This window comes from Pan troglodytes, chromosome 16 (genome assembly GCF_028858775.2).
Source record: "Pan troglodytes isolate AG18354 chromosome 16, NHGRI_mPanTro3-v2.0_pri, whole genome shotgun sequence".
Lineage (NCBI taxonomy): Eukaryota > Metazoa > Chordata > Mammalia > Primates > Hominidae > Pan > Pan troglodytes.
In genome coordinates, this window is record NC_072414.2 from 71,543,985 (window position 1) to 71,560,715 (window position 16,731).

Sequence of the window (16,731 nt, forward strand, 5' to 3'; positions counted from 1 at the left end):
ATTTAATTCATAGTACCCCCTCCCTTTTTCTTCTTTTTTCCTTTTTGCTTTTGTTAGATGCCCAGGCACACCACAGTACCAGGCGTTATCAGTACCAGCTCACAACCTTTCCTCATTTGGAAAGAGGACTAGCTTTCTAGCTCATTACAGACACCTCTTCCCCTTCCTCTCCACTTTCTTTTCCGTGCCCACCTTACCTAAAAAAAATCAAATGTTTAGCCAATCGGGATTAGTTTAGATTGTACAACCCGACCCCGGCCAATGGGGAAAGTGTACAGGGGCAGGACTTGTGTCAGGAATAAAGGCTCTCGTGTCCCTTTGTTCAGGTGTGCTTTCATGGTGACTGGCCAAGGAGGCATCCCTCTGCGCAGAAGTAAAAGTGCTTTGCTAAGAATCCTTTGTTCGAGTGTTCAATTTCCTTAGGATTTTCAGCATTATTCCTAACATCATATTATAAACATATTGGTTTACCTAAATAAATCTATAGACTGAATATAAGGTCAAAAATAATTTCTCTGGATGTTTTCTTGGAACTGGAAAAAAATCCCTAATAGTTAAAAGAAAGAATAAATAAGATAGACTACAAAAAAATTCTGGGATGTGCTAGCTCTGCCAGATACTGAAATGTATTGAAAATCAACAACAATAAAGAGTAGCATACTGGCACAAAGGAAACAAATATTATAATCTCTGTGTGTGTATGTGTGGGAATTTTATGTATAACAAACAAAAGAGCTATCAAAAAAAGCATAGAAAAGGGAAGAATTAGTCAATATAATGTTTGCAAAATCAAAGTAATTCAGAAAAAGAAGGAACACCTATAACTCATACAAATCTAACATGGAAATAAATTTCAGCCAGATTTGGGATTTTAAAAAAAAATTGAGCACAGAAAGTTAAAATGAAACAGAAGTGAGTATTTAAAAAGTGATGGAAGTAATTACAAAAAGATAGGTAATTTGTAATATTAAAAGAATAGAAACATCTCTGTTCTCCAAAAATTTTTTTGAAAAAAGCAAATAAAACCAGGGAAAACATTCTGGAAGCATCCTTAGCCACATTGCAGCAAAGTGAAGTGACATTCTGTTTCCCTTTCTCCCTCCTACTCTCTCTCTCTCCCCCGTACTGTGTTAGGAAATGGGACATACATAACTCACCTCCATGTATCACTGAATGTGCTAGACCCACAATAAATGCGGAACTGCTGAACTGAATCATTAATTATATTAGAGACAGAAGGAAAATGGCTATTTACAAAAGATGGAATCCAACTAGAAAACTGACGTATGGAAAAAGGTTTCAGCTCCCCAGTGATCCAAGAACCCCAAATTAAAACAACCAGGCATTTCTATTTTTCACCTATGTCATTAACAAAAAGCCAAACAAGATCACAGCCCCGTGGCCTTAAGCAACAGGACAGCCAGGTTGTGGCCACTCCTGCCCCTCACTGGAGCAGGAAGCTCCTTAAGATTTACCGCGATGGTTTCAGCATTGCTATTTCTTTGATTTGCTTATAAAAAACGCAGTAAAATCCAAGCGTAAGCAGCTTGGCGGCCAGAGACCGTGAATGCCCCGTCTTTCTCTAGCAGCAGTTACTGAAAAACCTCCAAGGGCGGTTTTAATTTCCTCTCCTTGTTCATCTGGGGTCTGGTTTCCCAGGCAGCCAAGGTACTGGGTGAACGCGGGGAAACTCATCTATCAATTTTGTGGCTGCCATAGCATGGTGATTTTGAATCTTGCAATAAAACAAGATTAATGGGCTCGACTTCAGTGGGTCTGACATTTCAGCGACAAGGGCTGTATTCGCCAGGTTTCTACACCTCTCTCCTCTTTGTTTCTCAGCCATTTTGTAGTCTCAAGCCAGGTCCCTTATGTTCCCTGGGATTCCTGAGAGAATCGTGTAAAAGGGACATGTAGTATGAGCTAGGAAAAGACAAATCACCCTGATCTCCTCTCTTCAAAGACCAATGGGAATTTCAGTGGGAAACGGGCTCTCACAGTCATGGTGTTGGGATAAAGCATTAGTCATTTAATGGTTTTGGTAATCATTTTATCCATCAACATGCACTTACCATGTGCCCAGCACTGTGCAGCCACCTGGGAGCAGGGAGAGGGGAGACACAGAGGCGTGGTCACAGCACGAGCGAATCAGAGCGAGTCAGAGTGAGTCGGATGCTGGGCACAGGACTCTTGGAGAAAGTAGGACTTGAGCAGGACTTCGGAAGGAGAAGGGACATTTCCTCAGGGAGGCAAACAACATGGGGAGATGTTCCCAAGTGGAGGACAAGAGGCCGCATGCAGAGATGGGTGTGGGAATGCCATGTTATTTTAGGTCACCATGCCTTCCTGCCTGCTGTTTCCTCACCTAAGACTCCAGCTCAGACCCAGCTCAAGATCCATTTCTGGGCTCCCTTCTTCTTCAGAGCCTTCCCTTTCCCTACCCCAGAGAGAAGCAACTGCCCCTTCTCTATGCCTCCTCTGCCCCCAACTTATCTTCCCACTGTTATACTCTACACTGACTTATTACTATTATTTTATTGTTTGAAGTTTTTATTAAATTACTATTTACACTGCCTTATCATTATTATATTTATACGTCTGTCTCCTGTGATAGATATTGCACTTCCTACAAGTAGCAGCACAGTGTCTGAAACACAGTAGGTACTCTGAAAATACTTCTTGTACTTAATCAAATTAATGAAAACTAATTGGTATACAAGTGAAGAGTAGCTTGGACAGTGCTGACGGAGAAGGGGAGGAGAGCAGAGCATGAGTAATAGCTGCTACCAGCTCACCTGTTTACCTAGCATTCACGACTGGCCAGGTATTTAAGTGCTTTGCATGTATTCATTCATTTCATCTTCACAACACAACTATGAGAAAGTTGCTGTTAATATCCCCATTTCACAGATAAGAGTGTGGAGGTGGGGAGGTCAAGGAATTCATCTGAGCTCTCTTGGCCAGCTAGGGAGCAGGCGGGGGTGGAGCTGGGCCCTGGAGGCGGTGGGCTGGCTGCGGAGCTCGCTTTAACCACTATGCCTGATGCCTGGCTGCCCCTTGTCACTGCAGGTCACTGTGGGCTTAGAATCCCAAAGTCTGAGAGGGAAATCTTGCCCCATTCCCTGTTCAGTACAAGAATGGCCATAATTAAACTTAACAAATAGCTGTATATTTTCTGTTCGTTTAAAATCAAGCTTTATTAGTTAACAAGGCAACCTATGGTTTAAAGTATAACCGAAGAAAACTTAATTTACAAAAAAAAAACAAAAAAAAACAATGGGCTGGGAGCAGTGGCTCACACCTGTAATCCCAGAACTTTGAGAGGCCAAGGCGGGTGGGTCACCTGAGGTCAGGAGCTCGAGACCAGCCTGGCCAACATGGTGAAACCCCATCTCTACTAAAAATACAAAAATTAGCTGGGCATGGTGGCGGCCACCTGTAATCCCAGCTACTCGGGAGGCTGAGGCAGGAGAATCACTTGAACCCAGGAGGTGGAAGTTGCAGTGAGCTGAGATGGCACTATTCCACTCTAGCCTTGGCGACAAGGGCAAAACTTGAGAGAGAGAGAGAAAGAGAAAGAGAAAATGTATGATTTTTATCACTCTGGGATTAATAATAATAACAAGACTGTGCTTAGCACTTGCCGTGCATGATCTTACTTAGTCCTTCCAACAACCCTTTGAGACAGGTACTACTATTATCATCTCCATTAAAAAATAAGAAGACTGAGGGTTTGTTACACTAGCAACAACAACAAGATAAACTTCCAAGAGCTAGGGCATAATGATAATTTTTAAAAGAGATGCTGAGATGCTAAAGTTAAGGTTGTACAAAGATATACCTGAAAAACATGAAGAAAAACAGGTGTTGCAATATCAATATCAGCAAACGCAGACTTCATGGGTAAAACATAGAGAAAGAAGAAATTGTAATTTTCTGTTGTGAAGTCTAATTCATAAAGGCATGAATATTTAATAGATTGCATTGTTAACAAATAAGATTGCATCAAAATATATTTTTGAATAGAAAGAAATGAAAGGCATAGCAATGAGAGAGGTCAATACTTCTTTAATGCTTCAAAAATGAGGAAAGTATATAATAAGAATATAAAAGACTTAAATAATAAAGTTAGTAATACAGACTTAACACATTTACATTATAATCTGGGCCCTAGAAAGCTTACACTTTGTTTTGGTACCAATATATGGCCTATATTGGATGACAAAGAAAATTTTAGTTAAAAATCTCTCCAAAATAGAAACTACATGGACTCATTTCTTAAGTCAAATAAAATTTTTATTTTAAAAATCCATCCACTTGAAAATATGAAAAAAACAGTATCCCAAATAATTCTAGGGTAAAAGAAAAAAATCAAAAGAGTAATTATTAAATGGTTACAAAAATGAAGATGAGGAGGCTACGTATCAATACCTCTGCAGTAATCAAAAACTGAGTTATTGCATTAAGGGTATTTATTACCAAATAAGAAAAAATAAATATAAATTAAGTAAATTACATATATTACAGAGAAAAAATGAAGGAAAAGAGGAGGAAAAATAATGATATAAACAAAAATTAATGATCAGTAAAAAAATATATAAAATTGATAATTCATCCAGAGGCTGCTTTTTTCATTAAACCCATAAACTATGCAAAACTTCAGGAAAAGCAAGTGACTATTCAAAATTAGGACTAAGAATAGATATCTAGCTACAGATGAGGAAGAAAATAAAGAATAACACTTTAAACTCTATCCTAATAGATCTGAATATCTGTATTAAAAATCCTTTAAGATTGTACGCCATGGACACCCAACTCCTGCTACTGCAGGAGAAGAAAGAAGCTCTGCCAGATATTGAAAGATATTATCATGCTATAGTAAATAAAAATGTATGGTACTGAGGCATGAATCCACAGACAGGTCAAAGGAAATGAATAGAGTACATAAATTGACACAAATTTATTCAAAAATTTAGCATATAATAAAAGCAGTGTTTAGAAGAAGTGCAGAAAAGACAGATTATTTGCCAAGCAGATCAAATATAAATATATATGTATAATTATTAAACACCACAAAAATGAGAGTTTAAAAATAATTTCAGAAAGCAGATATCTTTCTAACTGTAACACAAAACCTAAAACTTATCAAAGGAAAATATGGGATCAATGTAATAAATTAGATATAAAAAGTTTTCTGCATGACAAGAACATTAAAAAAGACAAGCAATAAACTATGAAGAAATATTTTCAATTTATATCACAACTGGGTAAATTCACCAATATAGGTAAAGAGCTATACAAATCAATAAGAAGTGGAATGCTTTAACAGGAAAATGGACAAAGTATATGAAGACGTATTTTCCCAAAACAGAAAAAGAAATGGATTTTCTTCACATGAAAAAAAAGTCAACCTTTTTTATAACAAGAACAGTGTAATTAGAACTTATGCTGAGTTTTAAAAATGTACATATCAGGTTGATAAGTATCAAAAAGTTTGATGAAATTCAACTTTGGAAAAACTGTAGAGAAAGAGATACTCTTAAACACTTCTGATAAGAACAGATACTACACTTGATCTTAGCCAAGAGGCCAAGAAGCGATACTCTTAAACACTTCTGTAGGGAGTGTAAGTTCATATCACCTCCATAAAAGGTAATCTTATCATATCTATGAAACTTTAACTTAATTATTTCACTTCCAGATTATATATTCTATAGATAAACCCATGTATTATAAATATATTCATTGCAGCCGTGCTGTGATAGAAAATATTAGAAACAATTTAAATGTTCATCGATATTTGATGGTTAAATATAGTCCAAACATAGGATGGAAAAGTATACAGTCATTATAAATAATAAAGCAGCTCTATAAAAATTTATATAAAATGGTCTGCTAGATATTAAGTGAAAAAGCTAGATGTAAACAAATTTATATAAATTACCATATATATAAATATGGTAATATATAGACTCCTACATATATATGTATATTCTTACAATCTGTATATGCATGCAATATATCAGGCAGGATACACAAGATTCTGATATTAAGTACAAGCATACCTTGTTTTGCTGCATTTTATTGTGCTTCTCAAATACTGCATCTTTACAAATTGAAAGTTTGTGTCAACCCTGTGTCAAGCAAGTCTATCAGCATTATTTTTCCTACAGCATGTGCTCACTCATGTCTCTGTGTCATATTTTGGTAATTCTCATAATATTTCAAACTTTTTTATTATTATTATATCTGCTATGGTGACTGGTGACCTGTAATCTTTTAAATGTTACTATTGTAATTGTTTTCGGGCACCACAAGCCATGCCCATCTAAGAGAGCAAACTTAATCAATAAATGTTGTGTGTGTGTTCTGACAGCTCCACCAACAACCTGTTTGTTCTCTGTCTCTTTCCCTTTCCCGGGACCTCACCGTTCTCTGAGACATGACAATATTGAAATTAGTCCACTTAATAGCTCTACAGTGGCCTCTAAGTGTTCAAGTAAAAAGGAAGAGTTGCACATCTCCCACACCAAATCAAAAGCTAGAAATGATTAAGCTTAGTGAGGAAGGCATGTCAAAAGCCAAGACAGGCCATAAACTACACCTCTTGTGTCTAACAGTTAATCATATTGTGAATGCAAAGGAAAAGGTTTTAAAGGAAATTAAAAGTGCTACTCCAGTGAACACTTACACAATAAGAAAGTGAAACAGCCTTATTGCTGCTATGGAGAAGCTTCTAATAGTTTAGATAGATAAAACTAGCCACAATATTCCCTCAAGTCAAAGCCTAATCCAGAGTAAAGCACTAACTCTCTTCAATTCTGTGGAGGCTGAGATAGGTAAGGAAGCTGCAGAAGAAAAGTTGGAAGCTACCAGAGGTTAGCCCGTGAGGTTTAAGGAAAGAAGCTGACTTCATAAAAGTACAAGATGAAGCAGCAAGTGCTGATGTAGAAGCTACAGAAAGTTATCCAGAAAAATCTAGCCAATATCATTGATGAAGGTGGCCACACTAAACAGCAGATTTTCAATGTAGATGAAATAGCCTTATATTGGAAGAAGATGCCATCTAGGATGACATTCATAGCTAGAAGGAGAACGCAATGCCTAGTTTTAAAGCTTCAAAGGACAGGCTGCCTTTCTTGTTAGGGGTATGCAGCTGGTGACTGTAAGTTGAAGTCAATGCTCATTTACCATCCTGAAAATCCCAGGGCCCTTTAGAATCAGGCTGAACCTGCTCTGTCTGTGCTCTATAAATGGAAGAACAAAGCCTGGCTGATGGCACAGCTGTTTACAGCATGGTTGACTGAATATTTTTAGCCCACTGTTGAGACCTACTGCCTACAAAAAAAAAAATTTCTTTCAAAATATTACTGCTCATTGACAATGCACTTGGTCACCCAAGAGCTCTGATGGAGATGTGCAAGGAGAGCAATGTTGTTTTCATGCCTGCTAACACGATATCCATTCTACAATCCATGGGTCAAAAAGTAATTTCAAGTCTTATTATTTAAGAAACATATTTTGTAAGGCTATATAGCTGCCATTGATAGATTAATTAATGCCATAGATGCCATTAAGAACATTTGTAATTCAAGGGAGGAGACCAAAATATCAATATTAACAGGAGTTTTGAAAAAGTTTATTCCAGTCCTCATGAATGACTTTGAAGGGTTCAAGACTTCAGTGGAGGTAATAACTGCACATGTGGTAGAAATAGCAAGAAAACTAGAATTAAAAGTAAAGCCCAAAGATGAAACTGAATTGCTACAATCTCATGATACAACTTAAATGAATGAAGAGTTTCCTCTTATGAATGAATGAATGAGCAAAGAAAGTGGTTCCTTGAGATGGAAACTATTCCTGGTGAAGATGCTGTGAACACTGTTGAAATGACAGCAAAGGATTTAGTTGATAAAGCTGCAGCAGGGTTTGAGAGGAATGAGTCTAATTTTGAAAGTTCTACTTTGGGTAAAATGCTGTCAAACAGCATTGCATGCTACAGAGAGCTCTTTCATAAAAGAGGAGCCAATTGATGTAGCAAACATCCATGTTATCTTTTTTTTTTTTTTTTTTTAAGGTAGAGTCTCACTCTTGTTGCCCAGGCTGGAGTGCAATGGCACAATCTTGGCTCACTGCAACCATGCCCAGCTAATTTTTGTGTTTTCAGTAGAGACAGGGTTTCACCATGCTGGCCAGGTTGGTCTCGAACTCTCAACCTCAGGCAATCCACCCGCCTCGGCCTCCCAAAGGGCTGGGATTACAGGCGTGAGCCACCACACCTGGCCAGTGTTATCTTATTTTAAGATATTGCCACAGACACCCCAAACTTCAGCAACCACCAACCTGATCAGTCAGTAGTCATCAACGTCAAGGCAAAACCCTCTGCCAACAAAAGAGATTACGACTTGCCAAAGGCTCAGATGATCATTAGCATATTTTAGTAATAAGGTATTTCTTAATCAATATGTGTACGTTTTTAGATATAATGTTATTGCACACTTGATAGACTACATTATAGTGTAAACATAACTTTTACATGCACTAGGAAACCACAAAATTCATGTGACTTGCTTTATTATGACATTCACTTTATTGCGGTGTTGGGAAGCAAATCTGTAATATCTGTGAGGTGTGCCTGTAGCAGCCTCTGGAAAGGGACAATGGGTGATGGGGCCAGGGGATGGAGAGAGCCTTTTATTTCACTATGAAGCCTTTTGAATATTTTGCATTTTGTACATGTTTGTATTGCCCATTTAAAAGCAAACAGGGACAAGTTTTGAAAAACATGCCAGAAAATATTCTTACTAAAACAACTGCAAAATGATTACCAAGAAAAAACTAACATCCTAAATAGCAAGTCAATTGGGCAAAAGACAAGACCAAAGAATTCACCAAAGAAGGATGGGCAGTCAATCATCAATTGTTCAGTCTCAAAAAGAAACAGTAAAAAAAAAAAAAAAAAAAAAGCAATGTTTCTCAACTGAACATGCACAATGGGTCAGTGATTTGCCTATATTCTCTATAACAGATACCTGAAAGGGAGATGGTGTAGGAGAAAGGGAAAAGAGGAAGGAGTGAAGGAAGGAGGGAGAGGGAGAAGTGGGGAGGAAGGGAGGATGCCTAATCTCTAGGTCCCTGGGTGGGGCAGAGGGGAAGGTGCAGCCAACAGGAAACTGAGACACTTCTCCTTCCTGAGCAGGAAACAGGAGCCCAGGCTACATGTTCACTTTAAAAACTTGTCCAAGGCTTATTATCCCTTATAGTATTTATAATCACAGCCCCACGCAAATGTATGTGGGTTTCCCTCCCTCCTCCCTGTTGCAAAGTAAAAGCCTTAAGTCACAGAACAGGGCGCCTCAGGAAGATACTGGGAATGAGATCAACTGCCTCCTTCAAAAGTTAACCATTCCTAGAACAGTAGTAATGACAATACCAGCAATTGCAAACCATTGTTGCTCTACTTTTAATATCTCACCTCATTTAATCCCCCCAATAGTCCTATGAGTTAGGATTTATCTCCGCTTCATAGATGAAGATGTGGTGGTTTGGTAACTTGCCAAACATACCATGTGCCAAAGGTAGGATGGCAAGGATTTAAAACCAAACTGCACTGCCCTCTTAGATGATGTCTAGATAGAGACTATTTTCTCTCTACCCTGCAAAACCACACATAGTATAGAAGAGATGGCTAACTTCACAGTCAGGGATGGCCAGGTTCCCCCAATAGCTGCATCCTAATCCATATGGATCAGGGCTAGAGTGAGGAGACAGGGTGAGAACTGGTCACTTGCTGACATTAGCACGGAGAGAAATGATTAACAAATCAAAGAGATTAGTTTCCATGGAAACCACCTAAAGCGATATCAGTGTGTTCCTGGATGGATGGAGGAGCTTCTGAAGTCTTAATAACGGGCCTGAAGGAAGATAAGCTGTCAGGCTGGAAATGGTAAGATCTCAGTGTTCAATCTTTGTTGAAACACCTATCGGGCCAAGCAAAGGAGCTATATTGTAGTCAACAAAACTTGTGTTGACTAATAAGGAATTTTAGAAAAGTAAAGTCGGATGAGTCACTAGTACTTGTTCGTATCTATCCAGGATGCGGGCTTGTCTGAAAGCACCGCAGACACCAAATGTCGTCTCTTTTTAGTCTTCATTCCACTTGCCCTTTTGTGCTCCTGGGCACAGGTGATCACACCTGTCCTCTTGTCCCCCTTCCCTCCCTCTCTACATCAACCCTTCCTTAGACTCCTAGCCGGGATTCTCTTCTTTTTGAACAACCCAATCGTTTGTCTGCCATCCACCTTCTCTGTACATTTCCTCAAGTGACCAGGACTTCCAGTAGCCCCTACTGACAAGCCCCCAGGCAGTGTCTCCAATCCTCACCCCATCTCCACCTGGATGTCCCACAAGCACCGGCACCCTTGTCCAAACTGAAACCATCCCCTCCTATGCTTCTTCCTCCTCTCTCACTGCCTAGCTTGGGCTAGTGAGACCATCATGCATCCAAATACCCTATGAATATACTCAACCATTCCTTTTTCCTTCCCCTCCAGAATTCAATCAGTAATCACTTTCCTACAATTCTACTCTTCAGTATCTCACCAGTCTAGTCTCTGTTTTCCATCTTCTTAATGCAACCTTGGCGAAGGTCCTCCTCTTCTCACACCTTGCCCTATCAAAAGGGCCCCAAATGAGACTTTTTACAATTTATCTAATCCATGCTCTGTGCTATCATCACTGCTAACTTTCCAAAAATCCAGTCATGCTTTCCCGGTTTCAAAACCTCCATTGTTCCTTCAGCATCCAGGCTATCACTTTACAATTTGACCCTGTATTATCTTATTCCTGTCCTGTACCCCTTTCCCTCCTCTACCTCGATGTCCCTTGTCATTCACTGAACACAGTCTCAAGCATCCGGCCTCCTGGCTGGGACCCTCGTGCCCCTTCTCCACCCAGGGAAGGCCCACTCATCCTCCCATGCTCCTGGATGGGAAGCCTTCACTGATTTCCTGGAGCATTCACCTCTCCTCTGCTGTGTGTTCACCAGCACTAAGGAGATGAGGAATAAACATAACAGTAGCCAACATTTATTGAGTGCTATGAGCCATGCACCATGCTATCACTAACCTGATGGATGTTGTCTCAGTGAGCCCTCATTGTAGCCCTCTGAGCCCACCTGCTTTACAAGTGAAGACACAACTGCTAACACCTATGCTCTGTATTCTCTGTTGACTTATCTGGCTCCCTATTAGATTGTACATAAGCTTCCGGGGATAGAAATGGTTATCTGTATATTCCCACAGCCTGGCAAGGACCAGGCACATGATAAAAAGGCTCACTAATTTCTGAACGGAGAGAGGAGGGAAGGAAGAAAGAAAGGAAGAAGGGATGGAGGGATGGAAGAAGGAAGGACAAACAATTTCACAAGAAGATCCTGCTTTCTTTGCTCTTTGCTCTAACTTTGCACTCACTAAGCATCCTTCTGATTTGTAATTTACCTTCTGAACACACCTACCCCCATCACTGGCCCTGGACCTCCAATAACAAATTAATAAAGCATAGTTGACCTATACTTGGCCTCCCGCGGGTTAACATGACTTGTTTCCTCAGGATCTGACTTCTCTGGGTGACCAAAGGCAAAGTTAAGAGAATCCAAGCTGGCTTCAGATCCATACCTGTGCAGCCTCCAGGAAGGTGTAAAATTACCTTGCCCCACTCGAGCATCCCCCAAGCTACACCTAAACACTTTCTCTGCCTCTCAAGCTACCTTAAGTACTATAGGAGAGTAATGCACGATGATTTGACTTCCCCATTGTTTCTGTCAACAGGCAGCTCTTGGGGCCCAAAATTGATCTCCTGCTGGGATCTGTATATGTCTTGTTGCCAGCTGCATGCAAGGCTGGCTGGCTCACCAAGTTTAGTCTTCCTTACATCAAAGCAACAAAGAAGCTGGCTTCTGATGAACAAATAAATGACTGGTTGGGAGAAATTTTCCAGACTCCCATCCAACAATATGTGGACAGGAGAGAGTCCTGTTTAGATGGCAATATCCACAGTATTGACTTTCTGAGATAAAATATCAGAGTGAGATAAAGGGCTCAAGGAAATCAATCTCAGCGAGCTTGGCTGCACAGAACTGGTTTTTGTAGTGTGATGTGGCCGAGAAAGCTCAGTTACTTCCTAATGCGTGTGAGTTTGCATCTCGCTTTCATTAAAGCTGCTACTTGACAAATGCAGGCTTCACCACAGCCAGCCCTGGGGGCAGCTGGCTGGGAGGAGGCCTATCTGAAAACAGCCATTTGGGAATCCAAGGAAAATCAAAGGGCTCCAAGGCTCCAGAAGATGCCTGGGCATTGTGCAGCTGTGGGTAGGTGTATGGGGTCAGGCCTAGCTGCTGACCTACATCAGGGAAGCCTGAAATCTGGGGCCCATGCCTGACCAAGAACATAGGGTGTAAGTTCTATTGCAGTCCTGCCTTTAGCTGATATGGTTGTTTTTCTCCAACTAAGTGAAAGGAACAGAAAGGGAATCAGCATTTATTAAGCACTTACTGTGTGCCAGCCCCTGGACTACATATTCTACATACATCATCTCATTTGATCCTTACCTCAGCACTGTGATCAGGACATCCCCACTTTTTAGATGATGAAACTGAGGCTCAGAGAAGGTAAAAGCTTGCCCAAAACCACATAGCTAGGAAAAGATGTTGCTGGGATTTGAAGTCAGGTTCCTTTGGCTCCAAAGCCTGTTTGCTGTGCTCCTGGATAACTTTGGACAAAGAATGGCAAACAGTCTTAGAGGAAGGTCTCTCAGATCTCTAGATTCTTCAAGCTCAGAGTAGACCCTGTCATAGAATGAAACTCTTCAGTGGAAGGTGATTCTGGAGATGCCCTTTATTCCAGTTTGACAAAGAGGAAAAACCTAGATTCTCTCTAGACACCTGTTATTCTTTATGCCACAGAATTGTCCTTCATGCAGACCTGGGCCATCCAGCCAGTGGAGACACATGGGGAAATGGTAGAAGCGTGCACACTCCATGGCAGCCTTCAGCTTAACCCCAGGACCGCAGCCCCCTCTGAAGACCTCCTGCCACATACAGTGTGTTTGTGGGTCCCTGGCGGGGTAGAGCGGAGGGGCCTCCTTGTGTTCAAGATCAGCCTCTTCCTGCTCAGTGCTCCCACATTCTCCCACCAGTTTTCTGCCCTAGCTACCATCTTTACTCTTTCAGAAAAATGCTGGGCCACCTGGAACACAAAACCTCCACGATGCCAAAGTGGCACACCCTGTGCCTCAACTTCCAGAACATTTCTGAGGAGAATGCTTTCCATACTCACCACTAGGAGCCCCCATCCCAAAGTGGCCAGATGGGAAGCCAAGCATTATCCTTCTTCTCCCATGTCTTTATCTGTTGAAACCCCAGGCTTTACTTATGGCCTGCTGCCCTTCTTCAGCCAAAGAAAAATGTCTTATAAAGAAATTCACATAGGTAAACCACTTTTAGGCTCCAAACCTTGGCAGACACAGGCAGGAATCCCAAGGAACAAACTCCTGCAAGACTGCCTTAACACCGTCTTCCCCACCTTGAGTCAATATTTATAGTCTGTACATAGGTTTCCACACTCATCCAAGAGTGCTTTATTGCAGGATAGACAAATCAGAGAATTATTTTCCTGCTTTCTCTCTCTCAACTGGTAATAGTTTGTAACTTCTTGAGACTCAGCTAGAGCCACCCCTATCACAGAATCTTAGAACTAGAAGGGGCTGAGCTGGCTAGCTAGATTGTGGCAGCTCCACTAGATAGTGAGATTTTTGCCTCAAAGGATCCAAGTGTTGCTCATATATGAGCATGGGGCCTGCAATTGGTAGGTGCTGTATAATGTTGACTGCCACCTTGAAAGTCATCTGTCCAACAGCCTCCCCACTGTGGGAGATTTCTCCATGGACATTTCCTGACTAAATGCCATAAAATGGCAGCGAACTCTGTGGCCGCCAATCTGGCATGGTCTAAAAAGTGGCAAAGAGGCTGCTGCTCCCAGTTCTCTTCCCCTTCATCTGTTAGAGCTTTGCCTCCACCTATGACCTCTCCAGCATCAGTCACCATATATTAGGTGAAAATAGTGAGGCCAATTCTCCATAACCACCAGGCTTAAGCCCCTTAGCATATCAAGCATAGCTGTTTGTAAGGCATCACCTGCTTCCCTCTTCAGGCTTTCATCCTTCCCCAACCATTCTTGCCCCCTAGGAACTGAGAAATTTAGAGAAGCAATACAAAAGTACACATAATAAAGGCTCAATAAATAGTTATCAAGTGAACTGTCAGACAGGTCTTCATCCACAGACCTTGTCTGGGGCAGAACTACTCTGTTCAGATCTCAGTCTAACTTCCAGGGGCAATCTTTGACCCTTAGCGTGCATCGCTACCTCACAGACCCCCCTGACCATACATAGAAGCAAGACATCCCACTTCATCAGCTGGAGCTGCAAAATCAGGTCACTTAAAAAAAAAAAAGATTTAAAGAGCTCAGCTTAGCTAATGTGAAAATGTCCTTCTCGCTTCACTGGGGTCCCTTCCTCCTGTAATAAGCCTTAAACTCTATGGACTTAGCCTAAAGGCCATCCATGCAGAGAGAGACACAGAGAATGCAGCCTGGTCACCAGCAAGCCTTCCCAGCTGCTGGCCTGGCCTCACAGTGCCCCTCTAGAAAATGGCAGTGTCCATGGGTGTGAGGGGTGGTGGGGAACTACCATGGCTGGTCCGGAAGCAGTTCCTCCAGGGGTATTGGGAGAAGGAAGAAAGGACCTCTCTCTCCAGTGTGATGGCCACAGCTGTGGCCATGAAAATGGTCCTCTTGCATCTCTCTTGATATGTACACTGAGTTTGGGGCATTGGTTCTGACTCTTCCACCCCATTCTTCTCGCATTTCTGACATGTTCTCCAGGAATGAGGTTGGAGACATAAAGAGAAGGGTCTTACTAGTGTCCTTCAAGTTGCCCTTAATACAAACACCCACAATCCACCAGAGAAATCTTTAATTTATAAGGAGAAAGGAGTCAGGTCTGCTGTTCTTTGTTTCCCCCCAGGAGGCTTCTGTGGCCAAGATACACAATTTCACACCTCCTCCTTAAAGACTTTTTAAATTAAGAAATTTCAATGTAAAATAATTTAAACATAAGAAAAAGAATAGAAAATCAAGTTATATTTAAGAATTCACCACCCAGATTTAACCAATATTAATCCATTGGCAGATTTGCTCTGATTTTGTTTCTGAAAGGAATAAAAATTACAGCTACCTCTATCCCTCTCCTGCCCTCACCCTATATCCAGAAGTAATCCCCTAATTTAATCCTAAAGTAGGTAGGTAACATTCTAATATGTGAGTTTAAAAGAGTCTGATAGCAGGACTCTGGGGCCAGAAATAAATGTTTGAATCCCAGCTCCTCTACTTACTGGGCCTGTGCCTCAGTTTCAGCATCTGTCAAATAAAGTTGGGAGGATTAAATGAGATAATGCCTTTAAGTCCCTTAAATAACACTTGGCACATAGAGACACCGTCTTAGTTCATTTTCTGTTGCTTATAAAATAATACCTGAAACTAAATAACTTATAAGGAACAAAATTTATTTGTTACAGTCTGGAGGCTGGAAAATCCAAGATTGAGGAGGTGCATCTGGAGAGCACCTTCTTGCTCATGGGGACTCTTTGCAGAATCCCAAGGCAGTGCAGTGCACCACATGGTGAGGGGCTGGGCGTGCTAGCTTGGGTTACTCTCCTCCTTCTTATAAAGCTACCAGTCCCACTCCCATGATAATCCATTATTGCATTAACCCATTAATTCATGGTAATCCACTCATTAGGGTAGAGCCCTCATGACCCAATTGCCTCTTAAACGCCCCTCTAACAAACACTACCATGTTTCAAATTAACGTTCAACAGGCACTTATACATTTTAGCTATTATTAGTAATGCATATGTTTATGTATTTTCTAACATATGTGTGTATCCATAAACAATTTATGCGATTGTTTTAAAGTATTTTATAAATATGCATAAAGTGTCATCTGCACATATCCTTTTAACTTGTTTTTTTTTTTTTAACTCAACTGTATGTTCTGAGACTTGAGTATGTTGACTTATATAGATTCGGTTCATTGTTAATGAGGTATAAAATCTCACTGTATGAATATACTTCAATTTAATTATGCATCCCTCTATTGATAGACCCTTGAGTTCCTTCTGATTTTTCACAGTTACTGCAATAAATCAGTGCACAGTTCCATGTGTGCGTGCAAGAATTAGATGCCTACCAGTGGAGCTGCTGGCTGTTCACAACTGCGACTTCAGTAGATATTTTTACTTCCTATAAATATTCTTGAGCTCTGTCCTGGGATGCAATTAAGGTACTTGGAAACATTTTATCCTTTTGAGACTCACTTTTAAGCTTTATTAGATGGAACCAGAGCAGCCTTTAGTCCGGGGCTAATTTTTTCCCATCATTGATTACTTCTGATTACTCTCCCTGATACTCTGTGAATTACGAGATTTTCCCACTCTGGCTGGTGACACAAACCATTCCTAGTCTTGTGTGAGTTCCAGAGATTGCACCCACTAATTATTTCCATTGTTTTCTCCAATGCAAATACTTGAGTAGTTTCCTTAAGTAAATGCACTGAGCACCTTCAGCTGAAGACTCAAGGGGAAACCTCTCCAGATCCCTCAAGCTCTCTTGCTGT

The 16,731-nt window shown here is 40.8% G+C and overlaps 1 long non-coding RNA gene and 1 pseudogene across 1 annotated transcript in view; both read right to left on the bottom strand.

Moving 5' to 3' along the window:
• LOC104002394 (uncharacterized) overlaps window positions 1-16,731 on the bottom strand; it is a 336,523-nt gene that overhangs the window by 105,119 nt on the left and 214,673 nt on the right. The window lies entirely within an intron of this gene.
• LOC112205713 (U2 spliceosomal RNA) lies at window positions 5,444-5,601 on the bottom strand (annotated as a pseudogene).